This window comes from Larus michahellis, chromosome 1 (assembly GCF_964199755.1).
Source record: "Larus michahellis chromosome 1, bLarMic1.1, whole genome shotgun sequence".
Taxonomy (NCBI): Eukaryota; Metazoa; Chordata; class Aves; order Charadriiformes; family Laridae; genus Larus; species Larus michahellis.
This window is the reverse complement of record NC_133896.1, coordinates 26,609,264-26,629,467: the sequence shown is the minus strand read 5'-3', so window position 1 is coordinate 26,629,467 and position 20,204 is coordinate 26,609,264. Positions and strand designations below refer to the sequence as shown.

Below are 20,204 nucleotides of genomic sequence, written 5' to 3'. Positions count from 1 at the left end.
TGCCTAAATTAGGAGACTTCAGTGTCTTCCACAGGAGACACTGTGGAAGCTCCTGTCACACCAGGAGCTTGGGCACTTAAGTCAGTTGATTTTAGTTATTCCTGCGAATAACCTCCTTCCAGCCTCCTCTCTTCAGAGTTTATCACATAGCCTCCACACACACAAACACACACACACGGTTCTTTTATCATAAAGAGATACGGTAATTCTCCAAGAATAATTTTTAATATTAGTATCATTACAAAGCGTTTGTCCTGTCTAGACTCTAGACATGTGACAGTAAACAGAAGCAATCCCTCTTTCACCCAAACACTGTGATGGAAAGGGCTAATTTTTCAGCCTACACATGACTTCCATCAGGCAGCTACTCAAATTAAGATGAGATACAGGGACTCAAAATGATAGCAGTCAGTGGAAAATCTATCTCTGTGAATGGCAGCAATAATAATTCAGAAAATATTGTGATCAAGCCTCATGTTACTGCATTTTCTGCCAGCAGCTGAAGTACCACTTGTTAAAGTGAAAGAGTCCATAGATGTATGAGTGCATACGTATATTTTAGCAAGTTCTATTTCAGTTTGTTCTCCCTTGAGTACATTGTATGCTGGAATAACTTCAATTTTTATCCCCTCCCTATCAAATCTAATTTTAGTCAAATATACTTTTTTATTTTCAAAAGAGTTAGACCGTCTTCGCAATGTTGTTATTTTTCCTACTATTATTACTCCAAAACATTACAAGGGGAAGAGTAAAATGCAGTAAAATGCAAAATTCATCTCAAACACATCACACCTTTGTGGGTTTGTTGCATTCCAAGTAATGAGGAGCAGTAGATTCACCCTAAATTAAAAAATAGAAAAAGCCATATATTTTTCCACTTGATGACAGTACTGACACCATAATTCCTACTAACTAGCACTATCAAGGTCGTTCTAAATAAGAAACCACAGACTGCAGTGACTGTTCAGTTTTTTAAAAATTTTGCAGACAGATGATTCAGTCCTGGATCTGAGATGTTCATTTTAACTGCAATTAATAATAATATATGAATAATTAATAATATCTGTGGCATTCTTGAAGTCTCTCCTCCAGTGTTGCTCTGTCATGACTGCTTGATCTGTTCTCATCTTAATTGATTAACATGGTATTGGAGAGATGGTGAATATGTATCATTTAATTGCATGCCCCATTTAACTAAAAAAGAATCAAAGGGTGTGATCTTGAGGTAGCATAAATAAATTTAAGTCCATTATCTTTAACAAAGTTGTAAGGTTCCAGTCTGTACCATGAAGATGCTTACGTGAAATTTCAGCTAACTAACTGGTCATAAAGAAAAAAGTTAATTTAAACTGCTTAAATTTGATAAAGTAGCCTGCACGTGGACAGTTTTGTTCAATACTTATCTTGGAAGCTGTTATTGCTTACCTTTTTCTTTCTTCAGCCTTCTGTTAATTGCCATTCCTACCTCTGGGCATGTATCCAACAGAAGCATACTGGTCCTTCATATGGTCTTCCAGTACCTCTGCAGGATTCTAGGAATGGGATTCCTCTCACATAAAATCAGTAATCTAAAGTAAGCAGATCACATTAGGTCTCTTCAGTAGTTAATGAAGAAAAATAGGTACAATAAGGGGTGATAAGGTGCAGTACCTATGATCTTTGGTCAGATTTATTCCAAACTTCTCCCACTGACTATAAAGGAGAATTAGGGTCACCTGCTGAGATATAATAGATGTCTTCTTCTAGGTGAAAGAATACGCATTGAACTTGACAATATTTTGCACGAAATGATAAGGTTATAAACAGACTTGTAAAAGAGGACAAAGATTCCCATAATTAAACAATTAAATACTTAGATAATTGAATAATGACTTAATCCAAACCTATTATAGCTAATGCAATCTCCTCTGCTGAAGAAGCATTTCCCAGAAGATTAACAAATTCACATCTGCTGATCTCTGAAGGCTGAAAATATTGTGCCAACAATTTTTTCCCTCATAAATCAGAGTATTTGATCTGAAGAAACTTTGCTGACCTTCTTAGCAGCATTATGCTACAAAATTGATAAAGCTCTAGAGAAAATATTGGATACTAAACCATTCTTACAATTAGAATATTGATGATAATAATAATAATGAGAATGTGGAAAACATTTATGTGATATATTTATGCTCAGTACTTTTACCTGTCTAGTTAGGTTTCCTGTACATATCCATCTACTCAAATATTCTGAAGCTGATTTATAAAAGTAAATTATATGTTATATTTCACATTTCATGTTTATTTAATAGACAAGGTTTAAATACAGAAAAAGCATATATTAGAGGGCAGTTAGTTTTCTGAAACGTAATATTAATTATTTAGGTAATTTTTAGTATAGAATCACACTAGAAAATCACCCAAGTTTTCAAATCCATAAAAAAGAAAAACAGGTTCATTTCCATGTAATCGTTTTAAGATTGTATTTAGTAAGCTATATTTTATTAATATATATTTTTTTGTAGACTGTACTGAGATGTGGATTTTTATACGTGTCTCATTTGTTTTAAGAAAAAAGAAAGGTCTCTTGTGTGAATATGCAGGGACATGTATTCATGTCAGGATCTGTTAACATGGTAACCTAATCTTAGTTTCAGAAGTTCCTTAATGGGTATCTTAAAAGCTGAGCCATCTCTTTAACTCTGCAATATGAAAGTTCCTTATTAATTGCTGAATCTTTGAGGAATCTTATCATATATTCAGAATTTACCTTGTATGTGGATAGATTAGGGCACATATTATTGTTCTTAAGAACATTCACTTTAAGGTGCCCACTGATTATTATCATAGTTCATCACACCTCACAACTTGAAGCAGTGAACACAAGTTACTAGAAAAACTTTCTTGGTTTTTTAGTTACAATCACTTTTATAAAAGAAATTATCCATCCTAAGGCAATGTTTGATCAATCATATTAACATGTAGAAATTAGGTGAAGGTAAACTTGATTTAATTTTTTGGTCCCAAATCCATGTCATATACTGAATGTAGATACAGTAAAGGTGATGTCATACATGTTTGACCCTGTTTTATCCAACTTTTTTTTTTAGCAAACTAAAAGAAAGACTTTCTTACTAGGCAATGACCAGGCAAAGAAGTAGAGGAAGAAAGGGAAATAAAAAAGAACCTGAAGTAATGTTTCACTTAGATGTAATGCATCTGAACTGTACTTGGGAGCCTGTTCTCTCCTGAGTTAGATTTTTGAAATTACTAGAATTTGACTGGATTCACTTTTCTTCACAGAGTTCACTCTATCTGTGCCCTGTATTATATAAAATATTACCACATTTATTGAAATTAAAATTGCTCAAGAATATAATGTTCCTCTGCCTTTCCAACCTTGCCCTGAACAGTCAAGAGTCATGCTTCCAGTTTTACTTAGCAGAAGATAAAGGGCAAAACAATTTGGTTTCTAATATGTAAGCTAAAAGTTTGATATAAAGGTTGCACACTTGTAATTGCATCATGTCAGTTTATCTAATAGATTTAAAGTTTTCCTAGGTAAAATGTTCAAACAAAGGCTCAGAATGAAATAATATATATTTAGTGGCTACGGGGTCTAATTCACAGAGGTAGCAATTTTGGACAGCATGCTCTACATCATCTTGAAAAAGCATTCAAAATGTAAAAACGTGTTCTTGGCTTACTTTTCTGTTGTTTCGATCAGCTTGAGGGCTAGCAAAAAAATCTGACTTGTTTTTGCAGTTGTGCTTCTAACTATACTTCTCACAAGTCACTGGGACATATGATTTTTATCTCATCTGAACCAGAATAAACAACCAAGGAAAGAATGAATATTCCAGCAGCGCGCTCTCTGTTTCTGTACTACGAGATCCTGAAACACTTGATTAATTCACCAGGTCTGTAGCTTTCAGATCTGGCTTTTGCAAAGTTTATCAATGACTCTGTAATATTTGCTCTGCTATGAGGATGTTTGTGAAAGAAAATCATACCAGGCATCCACTTCACTTCTTTATTAAAAGCACTATCGATGAAAAGATCCCAAACACTGTAGTGTGTCTGGGGTTTTGCCAGCTACACTCATAGAAATGTTCACATGGCAAGTGAATGTCTAAATATTATTGCACTGGTGCCAAAGCAGTTTCCTCTCCTTGGTGGATGCTAAATAAAAATCATCTTCCTAAGACCAGTAGGGTGGCTCTGTCCTGCTGTTCTATGACATTTCTGGGTTCTGTCCTGTTGCAGCTAATGTTGTTAAGTATTTCCTTCATGCACTGGGCATGTTGATGAAATAAATCCAGCTGAGAAGCAGCACCTGGTATTATAATTTCCCTTGCCTACACTGAAAATTTAAATCAAATTTAACCTCAGCAGTTTACTGTTTTCCCTAACTAAAAATGTACGCAAGCCAACAAGAAAAACATGAAGTAAGTGTATTTTCATGAAATGCTTTTTTAATGTTGTGGTATTTTGACAGAGGATAATTCTAAAGATTCATGTGTACCAGTCTGAAATGTTATTACTAAAGTATATTCTGTGCATTTTCAAATATGTATGAAGTAGTACATATTTGGTTACTACTATAGAATATCTAGCTGCAAAAATACATCAAGAGGGTAAAATATTTAGAAAGGTGCCTAGCTTTACAGAGTCTGGCAAATTTATGTTGCTGCATACTGTGCTGTTCATATTGGCTCTGTCTGCATTATTTAGAAATTTTCTATGTCATAGTCTTGACTGCAATTTCACACACCATGTTATAGTTATCTAAATTCTGACTTCAGGCGACAGGTATCAGAGCTCCACGTAACACTCATTGAGGAAACAGAAGCAAAGGAAGGTTATCATTGTACTGAGAAGTCAAGGACAGAGAAGTACTTTACTATCGTGTCAGACCACTGACAGAGTGGCTGGTCAGCTAAGCAGCATTTTTCCTGACTTCCGACTGTTTTCATTGTAAACAAACAGAACAACAAAACAGTTGTAACAGGAAATCTGCACTCTCACATAAATTGAAGGTAACATCATAATGAGGTGTAGCCTCCAACTTTGTTCATTTACAATTTCAGTTTAAGCATGAGGTCCAGACAAGCTCTACGTGAGGCATCAAATCTTTGAGTCTTCCTCTGTTATGACCCAACCTGTTGTATAATATGTACGGGACAGAGAAGGACCTAGGTCATTTTCTTTATATCAAGCAGTTGAATACTTCAGACATTTTAAATAGGAACCATGACACCTATTGAAGTAGCCTTAACACCGACTTTCATTCTGTAAATCTGAGATCCTAAAGTTCTTCTCTGACTCCTAAAGGGTGGTGCTATACAAACCTTTTCATTGTCTTAGACTAAGAAGTCCTGCCCTTTTTCTTGTCAAAAATGGCAGAAGGTGTGTAAGGACTGAGCAGCAGGCACAGTGGGTGACAAACTGGCAGATGTTTGTTGTCTGTTCTAGCAAACTCTGAGCTGTGAATGGTGCAGCTGAGGAACAATACACTGCTTTCTGCTGCATATTCTTCAGTATTGATAGTTTCACACAGATAGCCTGGATGGGCAGCCATGGAAGTACCTTCCTAAGTAGCTGCATTTGGAGCTGCATGATCTTAATTGTAAGAGACCTGTCAGAGCCAGATAATTTCTGAAACCTTTGAATTCTCTGAGTGGGTTAGTATTTGTACTGCCAGTAGAATTTGCACTGCTTTTACAAGATGTCTTAAATCTGAAAAGGAACAAGAAGAAAGTGTAGAAATCCCACACTTTGATGTCAGCACTCAACCTCGGCAGGTGTCAAAATTTACCATGTCTGACTCTCGTTTGGCCTAAAAATTCCCTATGCATATGTGTATATGCTCTTATCTGGAAACTTGAAGTCTGAACTTCATTGTGGAGGGGGCTGATACATTTCAGACACCATCCAGATATCCCCTCTAGAGTCCTGACTTCAGGGATGACATATCTTGTCTGGAAGTTTGAAAAGTCCTCTGGGAAGTAATGGGGTACATCTGAATCGTTCCTGGGCTGACACTGGAAGTGAACCTTAATTTCCTCCTTTTGGGAAGACTACTTTAATTCCAAGAGCTTTTTTCAAAATAAGGGCCCTAAGGCTACTTTTCTGATTTTAAAAAGAGTGAGCCTTGCTTCATTAGGTGCCTACCCATCTTGCCTTCCAAGTGATCCAAGAGCTTAAAGTTCAAGCCCTGAGTCAGTCATCAAAGCTGGTGGAAGATTCTGGAGTTCTCAGTCACCACTATATTTTGTACCTGCTCCACGTGGTTTTCTGTCATCACACACAGATTTTGTGGATTACCTTTCTAAGGAACTTCACTTCTCTATGGGATTGATAGGGAATGAATGTGCCTATTTGTGGTACTGTGAATTGTCCTGCTGGGTTGTATCTAATTCTGATGCACTGTGAAACCACTTAAGCTACACTAGCTCACTATGAACCAAAATGAAGGCAGAATCCATTCAGGTCAACAATCAACATCTTAAAACTGAAATATAAAGTGGCAGCATTATGTTGTTCAAGTTATGTGGATGGAGGTACAAGCAAAATTCCCTAGGATGGTGAAGGGTTTCCTCCCTTGAAATACAGCTTCAGAAGAAACTATGCCATGGCCAGTCCTTGAAAAGTTGGAACTGTCACATAGCACGTAGGGAAATATCACTAACACAAGAGAGTATCGGATTTCAGTGAAGAAAAAACATTAGTGGAAAAGCTCAGAATTCCAAAATACTAAAAGACAAAGTTGGTAGGCCAAAAGCCTGACAATGTCATGTTGATATAACACAAATAAATCCTGAAAAGAGTTAAAGTGACATTTTAAATTTATTTAACACTCAGAATGAGAATGCAGTGAAATGACTCATTCACCTCTTTTCCATGATGAAAGAAATGCCAATGATGGTGGTGCTTTTTTTCTTTTTTTCAAGAGGTGTCAAACTGAAATTCAAAAGGATGGGATTTTTATACCTTTCTGGACAATAAAGGTAGGTTATGCCGCTAACGCCAGGGTTAGGAATATTAGCTCTTCAGTTTGCACCCTGGCGGGCAGATGTTGTGCTTAGTGTCATGATGAAGAGATCATGTGTCAATGTTTCAAGCAACTCAGGAAGTGAAAACAAGTGAGACTTTTAAAGTAATCTCTATTCCATTTTTCTTTCTAAGATGTGGGCTCTCCTGAGTGGTTTTCATTTGCTCCTTTTCAGGTCATTTAGTTTCTTTTTTTAGCCATTATTCATTAAATATTAAATTTAAAGCATTTGATCAGGACGCTCACAGCTGGCAATGAGTCAGATCTAAACATTATATCTTACTGATTTTTCTCTGACATTGCAATTTCTCTCTTACTGCTAAATGAATTATAGGAGGCTGCTGTATTGGAGAAAAGACCCTCTCAAAGTAACCCATGAAAAAACCGACATAAATCAATGGTGAAGATAGGGCCACAACAAGTTTTTTTATCTCCATTCTAAATCAGTAGGATAAGATGCACTTAAATTCAAATAATGTACACTGGAACAAGCTATTTTTGTCAGAGTTCAGAATCTTGTGCCACCATTTTGTGTTCTAGATTGCTTCTCTTTTCATAGATTTTCCAGCATTTATAGATATAAGAAAAAGCTATGAAAATAGATATCAAATGTGAATGAAGCGTTCTTAAACAGTCTCTTTAAGATGGTGAGCTTCCCCTTAAACTGCTTCTGGGTACTACACCTGAGAAACTCACATTTTTTTTAAAGTCCCAAAAATCTATCATTTTTTTTGTTGGATTTTACTATAGCTACTATTTGACTATATGCAAGCATTTAATATTTTGTTTTCTGTCTTACTGCTCTACTAGGATAAACTTGAAGGTGACCTTTTGTCTCCAGCTCTCCAGATGCAAGGGAAATAAATGGGTTGCAATATACATTTCCAGCACAGCTTTAGGAAATGATAAGGTGCTGGGATCCCCTTGCAACCACGATTTCTGGTAAACTGGACTGACTAAGGAAGCTGAACTGGAACAACAGGCTTTTGCTCTCCCTGACGTTCTGCACAGGGGGAAGGAGGTTCGCAACTGGGCTAGACAGTGACTTAGGAGCCAGGACTCTTAGATATCAACCAACTTAAACAGAACAGCAACAAATACTGCCATCCTGCTGCTCCTAATAATCACTACCATAAGATACTCACTGACGAGATGTGCTGCAATGAGCCACAGCTGTATGACCTATAAACTACTTTGCCACTTTTCTTTATTTTCTAAACAATTTTCATTTGCTGCTGCACCTCTCCATACCCTTTTTTCTGTACATCCCAGTTTGAATATTCCTTAAGAGTAAGCCCAGCTGTTTCTTCGCTTACAGTTAAATTCACCACTGACATAATTCAAACTGATTTTACTGGACATACTCAAGAGGTGATTAAGGCCCAAAGCCTGTATTTAAACTAATGGCAGTCATGTCATTTAAAATTCCCTGTGTGCAAAGAAGTATCTTATAGAAGATCTGCCTGTCTGCACAATGCAAAAAGTCCAACACCTTAGAATGCCTTCTTGTCTCCAGATTTTTTGAAGGGATTAGTATGACGGCACTTACTGTCTGTCAACCAGCTAGGCTAAAACAGTCATAGAATTTCACATTAAGGGCATATCTTAAAAATAAAAGGCATACTTCATAGTTGCTTTCCAAAGATAAATTCCTTAGTGCTTTTTCATTTGACTTTACTCTTTCCATCAATTGATCTGACTTTTAAAGACAAAGTAGAGTTGTGTACTTTTAAATAGAGATCACTTTAGTAGAGTTGATCTAATGCAGGCTGTTGAGGCTGTTTCTAGTGAAAATAGGAAACTGATCAATCTGATAATTCAGGTTAATTGCCATCTATTTAGGGGAATAACTCTGGCCCAGTCGTAGGCTATTTAATACCCATACCTTTGGAGCAGCTCAGTAAGTTCATCGTTCTGCACAGCTTTCAGAAACAGGCTCTCCATCAATTAAATTTCCTTCAGCAGGCTGCAACAAATCAGTCCCTGCCCTAACTAGATATTCCAGCACAGTTTTAATGTATAATAAATGGAAGGACTGTTTTTTATTAATAAAACAAGAGAGATCTATTTTTTATTATTGGTTCTAAGTTATAAGCATGTGTCCATATTAGAATGCACAGGAAATGGCTTCAAGTGCCTAATACTATTATAATTACTGTTATTCATCATCTATCAAATGAGAAATATGAGCTGTGGTTTTGTCTGCAAAAGTACCTGCAATTGATACACCTCCACTGTGCTATTAAGTAAAAACTTGGAGGAAAGACCCTCAATGCTAACGTGCAGAATGAAAGACGAAGATTTTCAGGCGCCTTTCTAGAGACCAAAACATGGAAGGCATTTTGGCAGTCTGACGGCTGAACAGATCGGTCCTTATTGCATTTCCTTGTGCAGATTACTTCTAAATCCTCTATGCCTCTGTACTCCTCCAGAGAAATAATACCTTTTAAAGTCAGTAGGCTAATGAATCCTGGTACTAATAGAGCTGGGTTTTTGCAGGCTTTTAGCTTGTTTGACTTTTTAACTGACTTATACTAAAATTTTCTTTTCTGTCTGCCATAGATCTATTACCTACTCCAGCATAACAATTTGGTGGTGAATTGTGAGCTGTAGAAATTATCAGACTGGCATCAAAAGTTGCTAGGAAAAAAACTGTGAACACTCCTACTCCAACCTCCCTCTAGCCCTGCAGGTATTTTGGTGTTGATTTTTTTTCTCTTTTTTATTAACACTTAAAAGGAGCAATTATGTGGGAGACACTCAGACCTCCAATCAATTTCTTAAAAATAGAACAATGGATTATTAGAGGAGGATGAACACAAGACACAGGTCATGTAATCTCTAAAGCTTTGTTTCTGTAGGGAAACAGACTAATAAAGTAGGTACCAGAAAAAAGACATTTTTTTAAATACTATTTGCAGCAATATGAGAATAATTGGGGTAAAGAAATGTACCTGTCAAGTGGAGGATAAATGGCACAAATGAGTTTTGTAGGGCCAGCTGAGGCAAAAATTGTTGCTGGGCATGAGGACACTGGCTAAACCTCAGCTGATTCCTAATCATGCTTCCTTAACTCTTGGAGGTCATTATTGCTTAGGTTAGAGGTGAAATTGCCAGGGCTTTCTAAGGTCTCCCATTGGAAATCGATCCTTCTTAAACAGCTGAGAGTCTACTAGTGGAATCTCAGGCAAGTATGAAACATCCTTATTAGCACACTATAGCATGTACATATCAGATCTTATGGTGCAATAATTTTGCAAAAATTGCACTGCCCTCCATCCTGTCTTCTCCACCTCCAGAATGCTCATGGGACTATCTGTAGGCTTGTTCTTGTTCTTGTGCAAGAAAAGTAAGGCATGCAGTTAATTGTTAATATGCACTAGTTTCCAAACCTACTTTAAATAAATAATTAAAATGGAACAGCTAGAGTCATTTGTTTGCCTTCTTATATAAGATATCATCTTCAAGTGCCCAATATGGAAGTGTTAACTCTATAAAAAAGAAGTTAAAGATGATTGCTGAAGCGTTCAATTAATTCTGTGACTTGAAACCTGGAGGTACAGAGTCAACTCTATAGTCGCTTTAGTAATTATTTTAATGAAAATATCATCGGTTATCAAAAGCCATTCACATGTACAACTGCAAGGTCTTCATAGTCTGCCAAATAGTTATTTCATTTTTGTTTACCACAGGTATAAAAATGTCTTATGATTATAAATATTAGTAAAAACTTCATAGAGAAGAAGACACTAACTGCTATAAATATTTAGTTTAACCTTAGCAATCAAGCTTCAGTTTTGAGCTGTGGTCATTTTATTTTCATAGTCATTGCTGTGAGACATATACTTGTATATGTAGGACAATGCACACATTTTCCTAAAGTTGTAAAATATCTGGCTTTACACTTTTTAATAAAACATACACGTGGGAAAAGAGCGTTACAACCCATTAGAATTATTATTTACCAAAGCAAAACAAAATTTAAGCAAAATTCAACAATTATTTGATTGGCATTGATATAAAGAGGACATGTAGATAAATCATTAATATTTCTCTTGGCGAGACCATATACCAGACTTTCAAATTATTTCTTTTATTTTTGAAAACTGTATTTCACATCCACACATTGTAGGAGCTGTTATTATCACTTTTCAAGTTCTCTTAATTTCTGTGGACTCTGTACCTGCAGTGTGTGAAAACTTTAAAAATATATGCAGGTGTAGAGTTCTCAGACTGTCAGGTGGCAAATATCACTCACTCAGTATGTACTGTAAGTGTAAAACAGATTAAAAATCAGTATCTGATGGAAATCAAGAACACTAAAACAAATAAACAAGAAACATTTATATACATCTTTTCTTCATAGGATAAATTAATTTCTGTGTGAAATGAAGTGAATTTCTGAGTGAAGTGAAATGACACTTCACTCTCTTACTTCTTGCTTACATAGATCATTTCACATACAAAATATTGTACCTACAGAAATTAGTGGCAATATGATTGTGTGATTTCAATTGTTTGATATTTGACCATGTCACTATTAGTCTCATTTGTCTTGCTCCCTGCTTGCCAGGGCAAGGGACACAAAGAACAATATTTTTATGAACAGTCACTTTAAACAAATTCAGTCTGTCTTTCACAGATATTCACATCTGGTTTTTACATATCTTCATTGTGTTCATCTTTTCTTGCAGATGAGTTGTCACTGTCATGATTATTTGCTGAAAGAGTGCATTTTAAGCTGATATTGCAGGATATGAAAGGTAAACAAATTTTATGTCTTTAATCATTCCTATTTATCCCCAAAATCTCCAATTCTTAGAGATACAGTTGAAGAACTAGAAAATACCCTGTTTCTGTGAATCCATTCAAAAATTTTGTGTTTAAAGAAAATACTTTAGAATGAACTGTTCTAACAAAGAATGATTTCCACAAAAATAATTCTAAGAAATCTTCTTAGTATAATAAGCATGTTTGAAAAAGAGTAGTGATTGTGGAGGGAGATTTATTTTTACACAGAAATGTAACAAAAATAATTTATTAACTATGAAATATGATTATTTGGCTCTTGGCCTTCCATAATAACTTATGGTGATGCTCTGCCTCGAGTAAGCAGGAGTAAGCAGTAATTCATGTCAGAAGACACATTTGCTGAATTACTGATTTAGACAATTCAGAGTCTGTATACATAATGGCAGATTAGAAGTAAGAACCGAAACTGTTATCTGCACCTCTGAGTCTGCAAGAGAAAGTAACTATCTACTTACTTCATCTTTTAGAATATCTAACAATAAACATGTTCAGCTTCTCTCAGCCTGATTCATTGAAGGGGGTGGGGGATGAAGGGGAGAGAAATTGAGTGAATTAGCACCCTTTGGTACCAGTATTTGTTTTCTTATAAGCAGTTTCTTGTTTCTGCCTGATCAGAAAATGTGAGCTATAGTCAAAGAGATTCAATTGTCCCTTTAAAAAGGTGGATTACTAAGCTTCAAAACAGATCATAACAAAGCAATGTACAATGGGTACAGACAGCCAAGCTGGCATTATGAGGAACCAACTCAATTCTATAGGATTTATTAGATCAGGCACAATCCTCAAGCTGAGAATTCAAGCTAAAGCAAAATAGCTATATTACCATGGCCTTGATCCTAAGCTAATAAACCCTGTCAAACTCGATTTGGCACCAGAGAAAACCAGCTCAGATATCGTGGCACAACCAGTTCTGGGAAGACTCATTTGTTCAGGCAGAGCACCACATGGTCACAGTAGTCTTCGTCGGTCCAGTTTTGTGGTACTCTGTCAGATCTCGTAACCTCTTCAGGAACCAGATGCAGTGGAGAGTGTGTTGCAAAGCTTCTCAGCCTGGCTGCATGGGCACCAGCTCAGATCCAGACCTGGAATACATCAGGCCCATACAGTCTGGGATGATGGAGACCGAATGGTACATATACAAGCATCTATTTTCTGGTAAGTAAAATCTTTGGCAGTAAAGGCAAAACTCAAAGGACTGAAAGTCATTGTATTTTCTTGCAAAAAAAACCCCAGTATTGAGTTACTTCTTTGTCATAGAGGGTCTGGAAATATATATGGATGTCAACATATAAAAGCTGAAGGGAGCAAAACTTATAATACATGGTCAAAGAGTGGTTGGGGAGACGCCAGTCAGGTGAGCTATATCCGTGTCGTGATTTGGGCTGGACTGGCCACTGAATGAATGACAGATGCTCTCTTTAACCTCTCTCCCTTCAGAGAACAGAGAGAAGAATGAGAGAGAGACTTATGGATTGAAGAAGAAACTAAGCTAGTTTAATGAGATATTAATAACAAAAAGAAAAGATAATAATATTAATAAGAAAATAATGAACTATATATACAATATATACAAAACCAGTATGGAGCTCCCAGAATGACAATCACATTACCAGCAAGCACTGGAAGCAGACACTGTCTGAAGAATATGATGTTAATTTCAAAGAGTGCAGGTAGTTAGAAGAGACTTAACTAAAAAGTAAAATTACATAAAAGAAAATATGTTCTGTTTTACCTCAAACTAGGACAATCCCCTGCCTTTATTTGGGATACTGAGATGCCTCTTTGCAGCAGGTCTGCATTCGTGTTCCAGCTGAATAAACACATACTTAAATCTGTCCATGTTCAGCAAAGGGCTAGAGTTCGTCTTTAATTATAAACACTTTAACTGCTTACAGATGTAATCAGTGTGAATTAAGCATGTGCTTAATTACTTTGCTGAACAAAACCAGAGTGATGAACTGGGTCTCATGGAACCCAAGAGCAGAGAAGTCACTCCAAATAGGATTCTTTGTCCACTTAATAGATTTTTCTCTACAACATCAACATCACTTACACTCAACATTAACTCTCCCCTGCAATCTTTACATTTCTCAAAGGCTGACATACAGTCCACAGACCCTAAAAACTTAAGTTTCACAAGCAACATTTTTAGGAGTTTTCTCTTTTTTGGGTAGCAGTGGTGTTTCTTTTGTTTACATTAACCTATCTTCTATAATAGCCCGAGGAATACTTGGCTAATACTTTCATGGAAGCTCTCTTCTTTGTGCATATCTGGGCATATCTGTCATTCATTTCAGTGGCCAGTCTGGCCCAAACCATGACAGCTACCTGTGCCAAATTTACCATTGCCAAAGGAAAGGAATTTTTTAGAATGTCAGGAATGTATTTGGGTTTTTTCTATTCCTTACAGATTTTTGAGATTCAAATCTGGGCTTTTTATATTCAAGATTTTATGTGCAAACATGAAGGAGATCACTCGGGATTCAATTTTTCCAAAACTGACATTGTCAGTAAATAATATAACTCTGTGTTTCTGTTCTTCGCTGTTTATACAGGCTTTCAGAATGTCTGAGTACTGCCTCCAGATAAGCTTTTCAAGGAATTACCATTTTGTGACCTTTGGCAAGATCCCTCTGACCTCCGCCTTGGGCCATCTTTGGCCCCTCCCTGTCATAACACCTCAGTCTTGGGGAAAGGCCCAGATAAAGTTTTTTTCATGTTTTGATTCTTTATTTTAACACCCGTACACTGTTATTCTTGCCTTGATGAGTAACATAGAATTGACTAAAGGAGTTTGTGTTTATAATGAACTATAAAGTCTTTGTGGCACAAAGTTATCTACTACATAGATGGCTTCAGTCTTGATTTGGGCCTGCAGCAGTGTGTTGGGTGTCCATGGCGAGGTTTGGTAGTGAGGGGGCTTCAGGGGTGGCCTCTGTGAGGAGCAACCGGGGCTGCCCTGAGCCGGACACAGCCGGATCCAGCCGGCTCCAACCGACCCACCCCAGGGCACGGCTGAGGCCTGCAGCCATGATGGTGGCACCTCTGTGATAATGTATTTGGGAAAAGGCAAAAAAATATCACAGAGAAAGAGAGAAGGAGAGTGCAGAGAGTGAGAAAAAGCAAAGGGAACACCAAGGCTGGAGAAGCAGGAGTGGAGGAGGTATTCCAGGCACTGGAGCAGAGATTCCCTGGCAGCCTGTGGAAGAGAACATGGCGGACAAGGTATTTCCCTGCAGCCAGTGGAGGACTACAACAGAGCAGATACCCACACTGCAGCCCATGGACTACCTCATGTCAGAGCAGGTGGATATTACCTGAAAGACCTGCTTCCCATGGAGAGTCCACACTGAAGCAGGTTTATACTGAAGGACTGCAACCCATGGAAGGACCCATGCTGGAGCAGGAGGAAAATGTGATGAGGAAGGAGCAGCAGAGAGCTGTTATAAACAGACTGCAACTCCCCATTTTCCATCTCCTCCATCCTGCCAGGGGCTAGAAGGGAAAGAGTGAGATGGGCAAGTAGAGTAAAATTGAGCCTGATAAAAAGGGGCATGGGTGGGTGTAAGGTGTCTTCATTTTTTCCGAGTCTGTTTTGCCTGGACAGTAATTGTCATGTGATTTCCTCATCTTTACCTGAACCCATGAGCTTTTTCTTATTTTCATCCCCTGTCCTGTTGAGGAGGGGGAGTGAGAGAGCATCTGGGTGGAGATCTGGCAGCTGGTCACAGTCAACTCACCTCAAACATCTTCATTATTATTTTAGTAATCTCAAGAAAATAATGTAAATTGTTAATTGTAGGGTATGACACAAAGGACAGAGAGGGGTGCTTAAGCTATGGGATACTATGGAAATGAAGGAACACATGGCTTCACGTTGACCATTAAGTAATCTTGTGAATTAAACAATATATATCACTGCCAGGAGGGACAGCTCAGAAGCTTTCCACAAGGAAAGCTTTTGTACACGGACAAAAGAAAAAAGTGGATTAAGATCATACTGTATCTTGCTGTGATCATGGAACTGCTTGTGGTGATTCTGACAATGCTGTGTTCATTGTCCTCCTCATTGCTATCATACCACTACCTAAAAAGCCTTAGTAAATTTGCCTCTCTGAAGAGATCTTACTTACTGCAACCCACCTTGATCTCTATGTATTTGGCTGATTGTATGTTAAGGTAGAAGGCTGTCAATTCTCCAACTGAAACACTAATCCGTGAGATTCTGATATATATTAAGTAATAATAAAAGCAATGTAGGGAATGACACAGTCAATTACAGAGCCAACTTATCTCATGCAGTTTAGACTTTCTTGGATGCAAATCATTGTTTCAGCCAGTTTACCGGTACCAGGGTAGGCCATATTTTCTGCTGGGATATTTTCTTTATTTCTTTATGATATATTTAATAGATAACATAGTAATGTGCAAAGAGTTTGCCTTCATAAAATCACATAATACTTTGCTTAGTAATTTTAACAACTTCTGGATATTAATTTTTCATTCTCCCTTAAAAGATCACTGCTTTTTATCAGTTTGTGCATGTATGATAAAAAATTTTTATTAGTTTTGCCTTTTTTTACAACCCTAGCTAGAGACATTTCCAAGTTTCTCACAATATTGTCCTTCTTTCTGGGTGGAAAAAATATTTATAATTACCCAAATGTTGTTTTACTTCCTTTTGTGTAAGCTTGAAATCCTTTTTCTTCTTCTATCTTTCTCCCTTGACATTTGATGTGTTTTGCTATTTGGGGAAAAAAAAAAAAGCTACAGTTGCATTTTGGACTGTATCTTCATAATCCCCATTCCCTTTTAAATGTGTTCCCCTGTGATGTTGTTTACATGTCTCAGTTCCTTCCAGAGTTTCAAAGACAGCTTTAGAGTCAGAAGTTGCTTAGAGCTACAGATTTTGTATATAAAGTTTAATTATGTTGCAGAAAATCACTAGTGAACTAATTCTCCTTCACATCTGTTGGGAGAACTATCAGTGGAGTCTAAAGGATTTTCACCTGCATAAGTGCGTATTTCCTCTTTGGACACCACACAGAAACCCAAACGAAATTGCTAGAGAACTTCCTGAAAAGTTCATGTGACATCACACAAGACCTTAGATTCTAGAAGTTCCTAGTAAGATCTGTACCAAAATGGTTTAAAGGAAATTGAACCTTTTGGGTTTTACATGGCCCCAAATCTCATGATCAAGTAGGACTGAAATGGAATGCCTACAGTAGAACTTTAAACATGCTGTGAATATTATCTGGCCCTGAGGTTGAGTGGCATGGCATACCATCAAGCACTTTTTTCCCCTCAAAATAGGATGGGCAAATCCAAACTGAGTATGGTCCCTGGCACATGCAGTTACCTGGACAATGCAGCAGTTATCTGTGAGATTGTTGTTTGGCACAAACCATGCCAGGGACTGTGCTAAAATTTAAACAGTGGACAATCACAGGCTATTACAAGCTCACACTCTGGAACAGTTTTATTTACTTGTATAGATATAACCAAAGAAACAGTATGAGTCACCCCGTCCCATCTCTTGTAGTTACAGATAGCTTTGTCATTGATAAATATTTAAGAAGGATTCACAGATCTTCCAAAAGAGCTTCACTCTCCAAAATACTGCAAGCCACAGAAACACCACTCAGATATCCCACAAAACTTTTTTAAGTTCTGAGGAGAAAAAGCCCTTCATGTGTATGATTCATGTGCTCTAAAGGAGTTATTTCAAACAGGTTAGATGAGTAACACGATAAAAGTATCGGTTCCTTTCCATTGGGCTTAAGGAGGTAGATCGTAGCATGATGATGACAAGAACAGACGGCTCTTTGGCAGATGTCTGAAGCTTGGTTAGGTAAATTTCATGCTGAAACCTTAATACCATGAGCCTAACTTCAGTCTTTTGTGTAGTAGAGCTCACGTCCATTACAACATATAGTCTCTGCTATACAGTTTAAAAGCACTATCGTAAATTACAATATAACATTTTGAAAGCTGAAGTTCCACAATAAAACTTTTTACTATTGAGAATAAAAATTTCAAAAATGTATCTAATATGATCCTTGTTAACATATCAGTCTTTATTCCAATTTAGATTATATTTGGATAAACAAAATAAACTCTCAGAAAACACGAACTATTTCCTTTATGCATTAGACTCTAGTTAATGGAATCTTTAGGAAGCTCAAAAAAACTGCATAAATTCTCAGATATCTCACTCAATAAGGTATACTTTCTAAACCTCAGCTTGCTGTCCTGAAAACCCAGCACATTATAGAAAGGACAGAGAGCAGTTTAGTTGCAGGAACACAGGTTCCTCCTTTCTATTAATTTCCCATTTGGACGAAATGAAGCTTCAGGAGGTTAAATGCTTTGCTTCCTTCCAGCCACCAGCATCAAGAATCTTTGAAGTTCCAGCATTTTTCAGTTTGTGGTCACCAGAAAGACTATGAAATCATCCTTCAGACCTTGAAGTATATTCTAAATTCATATATACAGCAAACAGTTTAAACAGATATAATGAACATCTGGTTTACACTTTTAATTCAATTTGTATTGAGTTTGCATGGCAAGGTTTTGGTAGCAGAGCGGGGGGGGGGGCTGTGAGAAGTTGCTAGAAGCTTCCCCTGTGTCCAATGGAGCCAATGCCAGCCAGCTCCAAGATGGACCTGCACTGGCCAAAGCTGAGCCAGTCAGCAACGGTGTTAGCGCCTCTGTGATAACATATTTAAAAAGGGGAAAAAACTGCTGTGCAACAGCAGCCTGAAGAGAAGAGTGAGAATATGCAAGAGAAAAAACTTTGCAGACACCAAGGTCAATGAAGGAGGAGGGGCACAATGTGATCCAAGCGCTGGAGCAGAGATTCCCCTGCAGCCCATGGTGGAGACCATGGTGAGGCAGGCTGTCCCCCTGCAGCCCATGGAGGCTAGCAATGGAGCAGATACCCACCTGCAGCCCATGGAGAACCCCACACCGGAGGAGGTGGATGCCCCCAAAGGAGGTTCTGACCCTGTGGGAAGCCTGCACTGGAGCAGTCTGTTCCTGAAGAATGACACCCCGTGAAAAGAACATGTGGAAAGGACTCACGCTAGAGCAGGTCGTGAGCAACAGCAGCCCATGGGAAGGATTCATGTTGGAGAAGTTCATAGAGAACTGTCTTCTGTGGGGGGATTCCAAGCTGGAGCAGGGGAAGAGAGCAAGGAGGAAGGAGCAGCAGGGACAACGTGTGATGAAATGACCGCAACCCTCATTCCCTGTCCCTCTGCATTACTCAGGGAGGAGGTAGAGAAAACTGGGAGTGAAGTAAGACCCAGGGGTGATGCGGAAAAGTGTTTTAAGATTTGGGTTTATTTCTCATTATCCTACTCTGATTTGATTGGTAATAAATTAAATTAATTTCCCCAAGTCAAGTGTATTTTGCCCATGACAGTAATTGCTTAGTGATCTCCCTGTACTTATCTCCATTCATGAGTCTTTCATCCTAATTTTCTTCCCCTGTCCAGTTGAGGAGGGGGATGGTGGGCACCTGACGTCAAGCCAAGGTCAACCCAACACACAAGTATATATCAAGTTTATGCAATTATTTTTAATGTGATAATTTTTCATATTTAATCAAACACAAAATATCATAGGAACTAAGCTATGCAACTTGTCTGCTGTTATGAAATTTTTTTAGACATTAGCATTTTCAAGAAAAATATGTAATATTTTTTCCTACTTAAAGCATACAATTATTTTTCTGTGGTTCCCTCTAGCAGGTTTAGAAATTTCTTGAAAGAGAACATTCTGCATTTAAGTCTTCTATGAGAAAAGAAAAAATAACTAGCTCTATATCTTTGACTGCATCTGTTCTGCTCTCTGTGTATGTTCTGTTGAATAAAAGCACTTTGTGTGCAAGCTAAAATGCACAGGCCTTAACTGTTTAATGACAACAACTACCAATCTTACAGCTCCAGTACTATGATTTATACACAATCAATATACTTCTTTTTCAATTTTTAAAGGAGCTCTTTTTCCTTGAAATTATGTTATTTGAATGAGAAAAAAAAAAAAAAACAAACAAGGAAGATAAGGCAAAATTTATTGTATTCATAGAAGTTGAGGGATGAACCTGCTTTGAGGAGTTTTTCCATAATGAGGAAACTTCTTGTAATAGTGCACTGAGTCTGATACAGCCCCTTTACCTTTTTTCTTTCCAGGAACTATCAGTCACTCTCAATATGAGTGACAACCAATAAATAAGTTAGATTTCCAAAACGGAAAACCCTATACCCAATTCAATCTAAGTAATTTTTTTCCCTGCCAAAATGAAGAATTAACTTTTGTAGGAGCTTTCTACATCTCTTTCTCAAATAAATCT

The 20,204-nt window shown here is 37.4% G+C and overlaps 1 long non-coding RNA gene across 1 annotated transcript in view; it reads right to left on the bottom strand.

The window, feature by feature from the left end:
* The window catches only part of LOC141748512 (uncharacterized), a 95,877-nt gene that overhangs the window by 5,983 nt on the left and 69,690 nt on the right, over window positions 1–20,204 (bottom strand). Inside the window, exon 2 of the long non-coding RNA XR_012589013.1 lies at window positions 1,426–1,568. This is a non-coding gene — a long non-coding RNA (uncharacterized LOC141748512). The remainder of the gene's footprint in view (window positions 1–1,425; window positions 1,569–20,204) is intronic.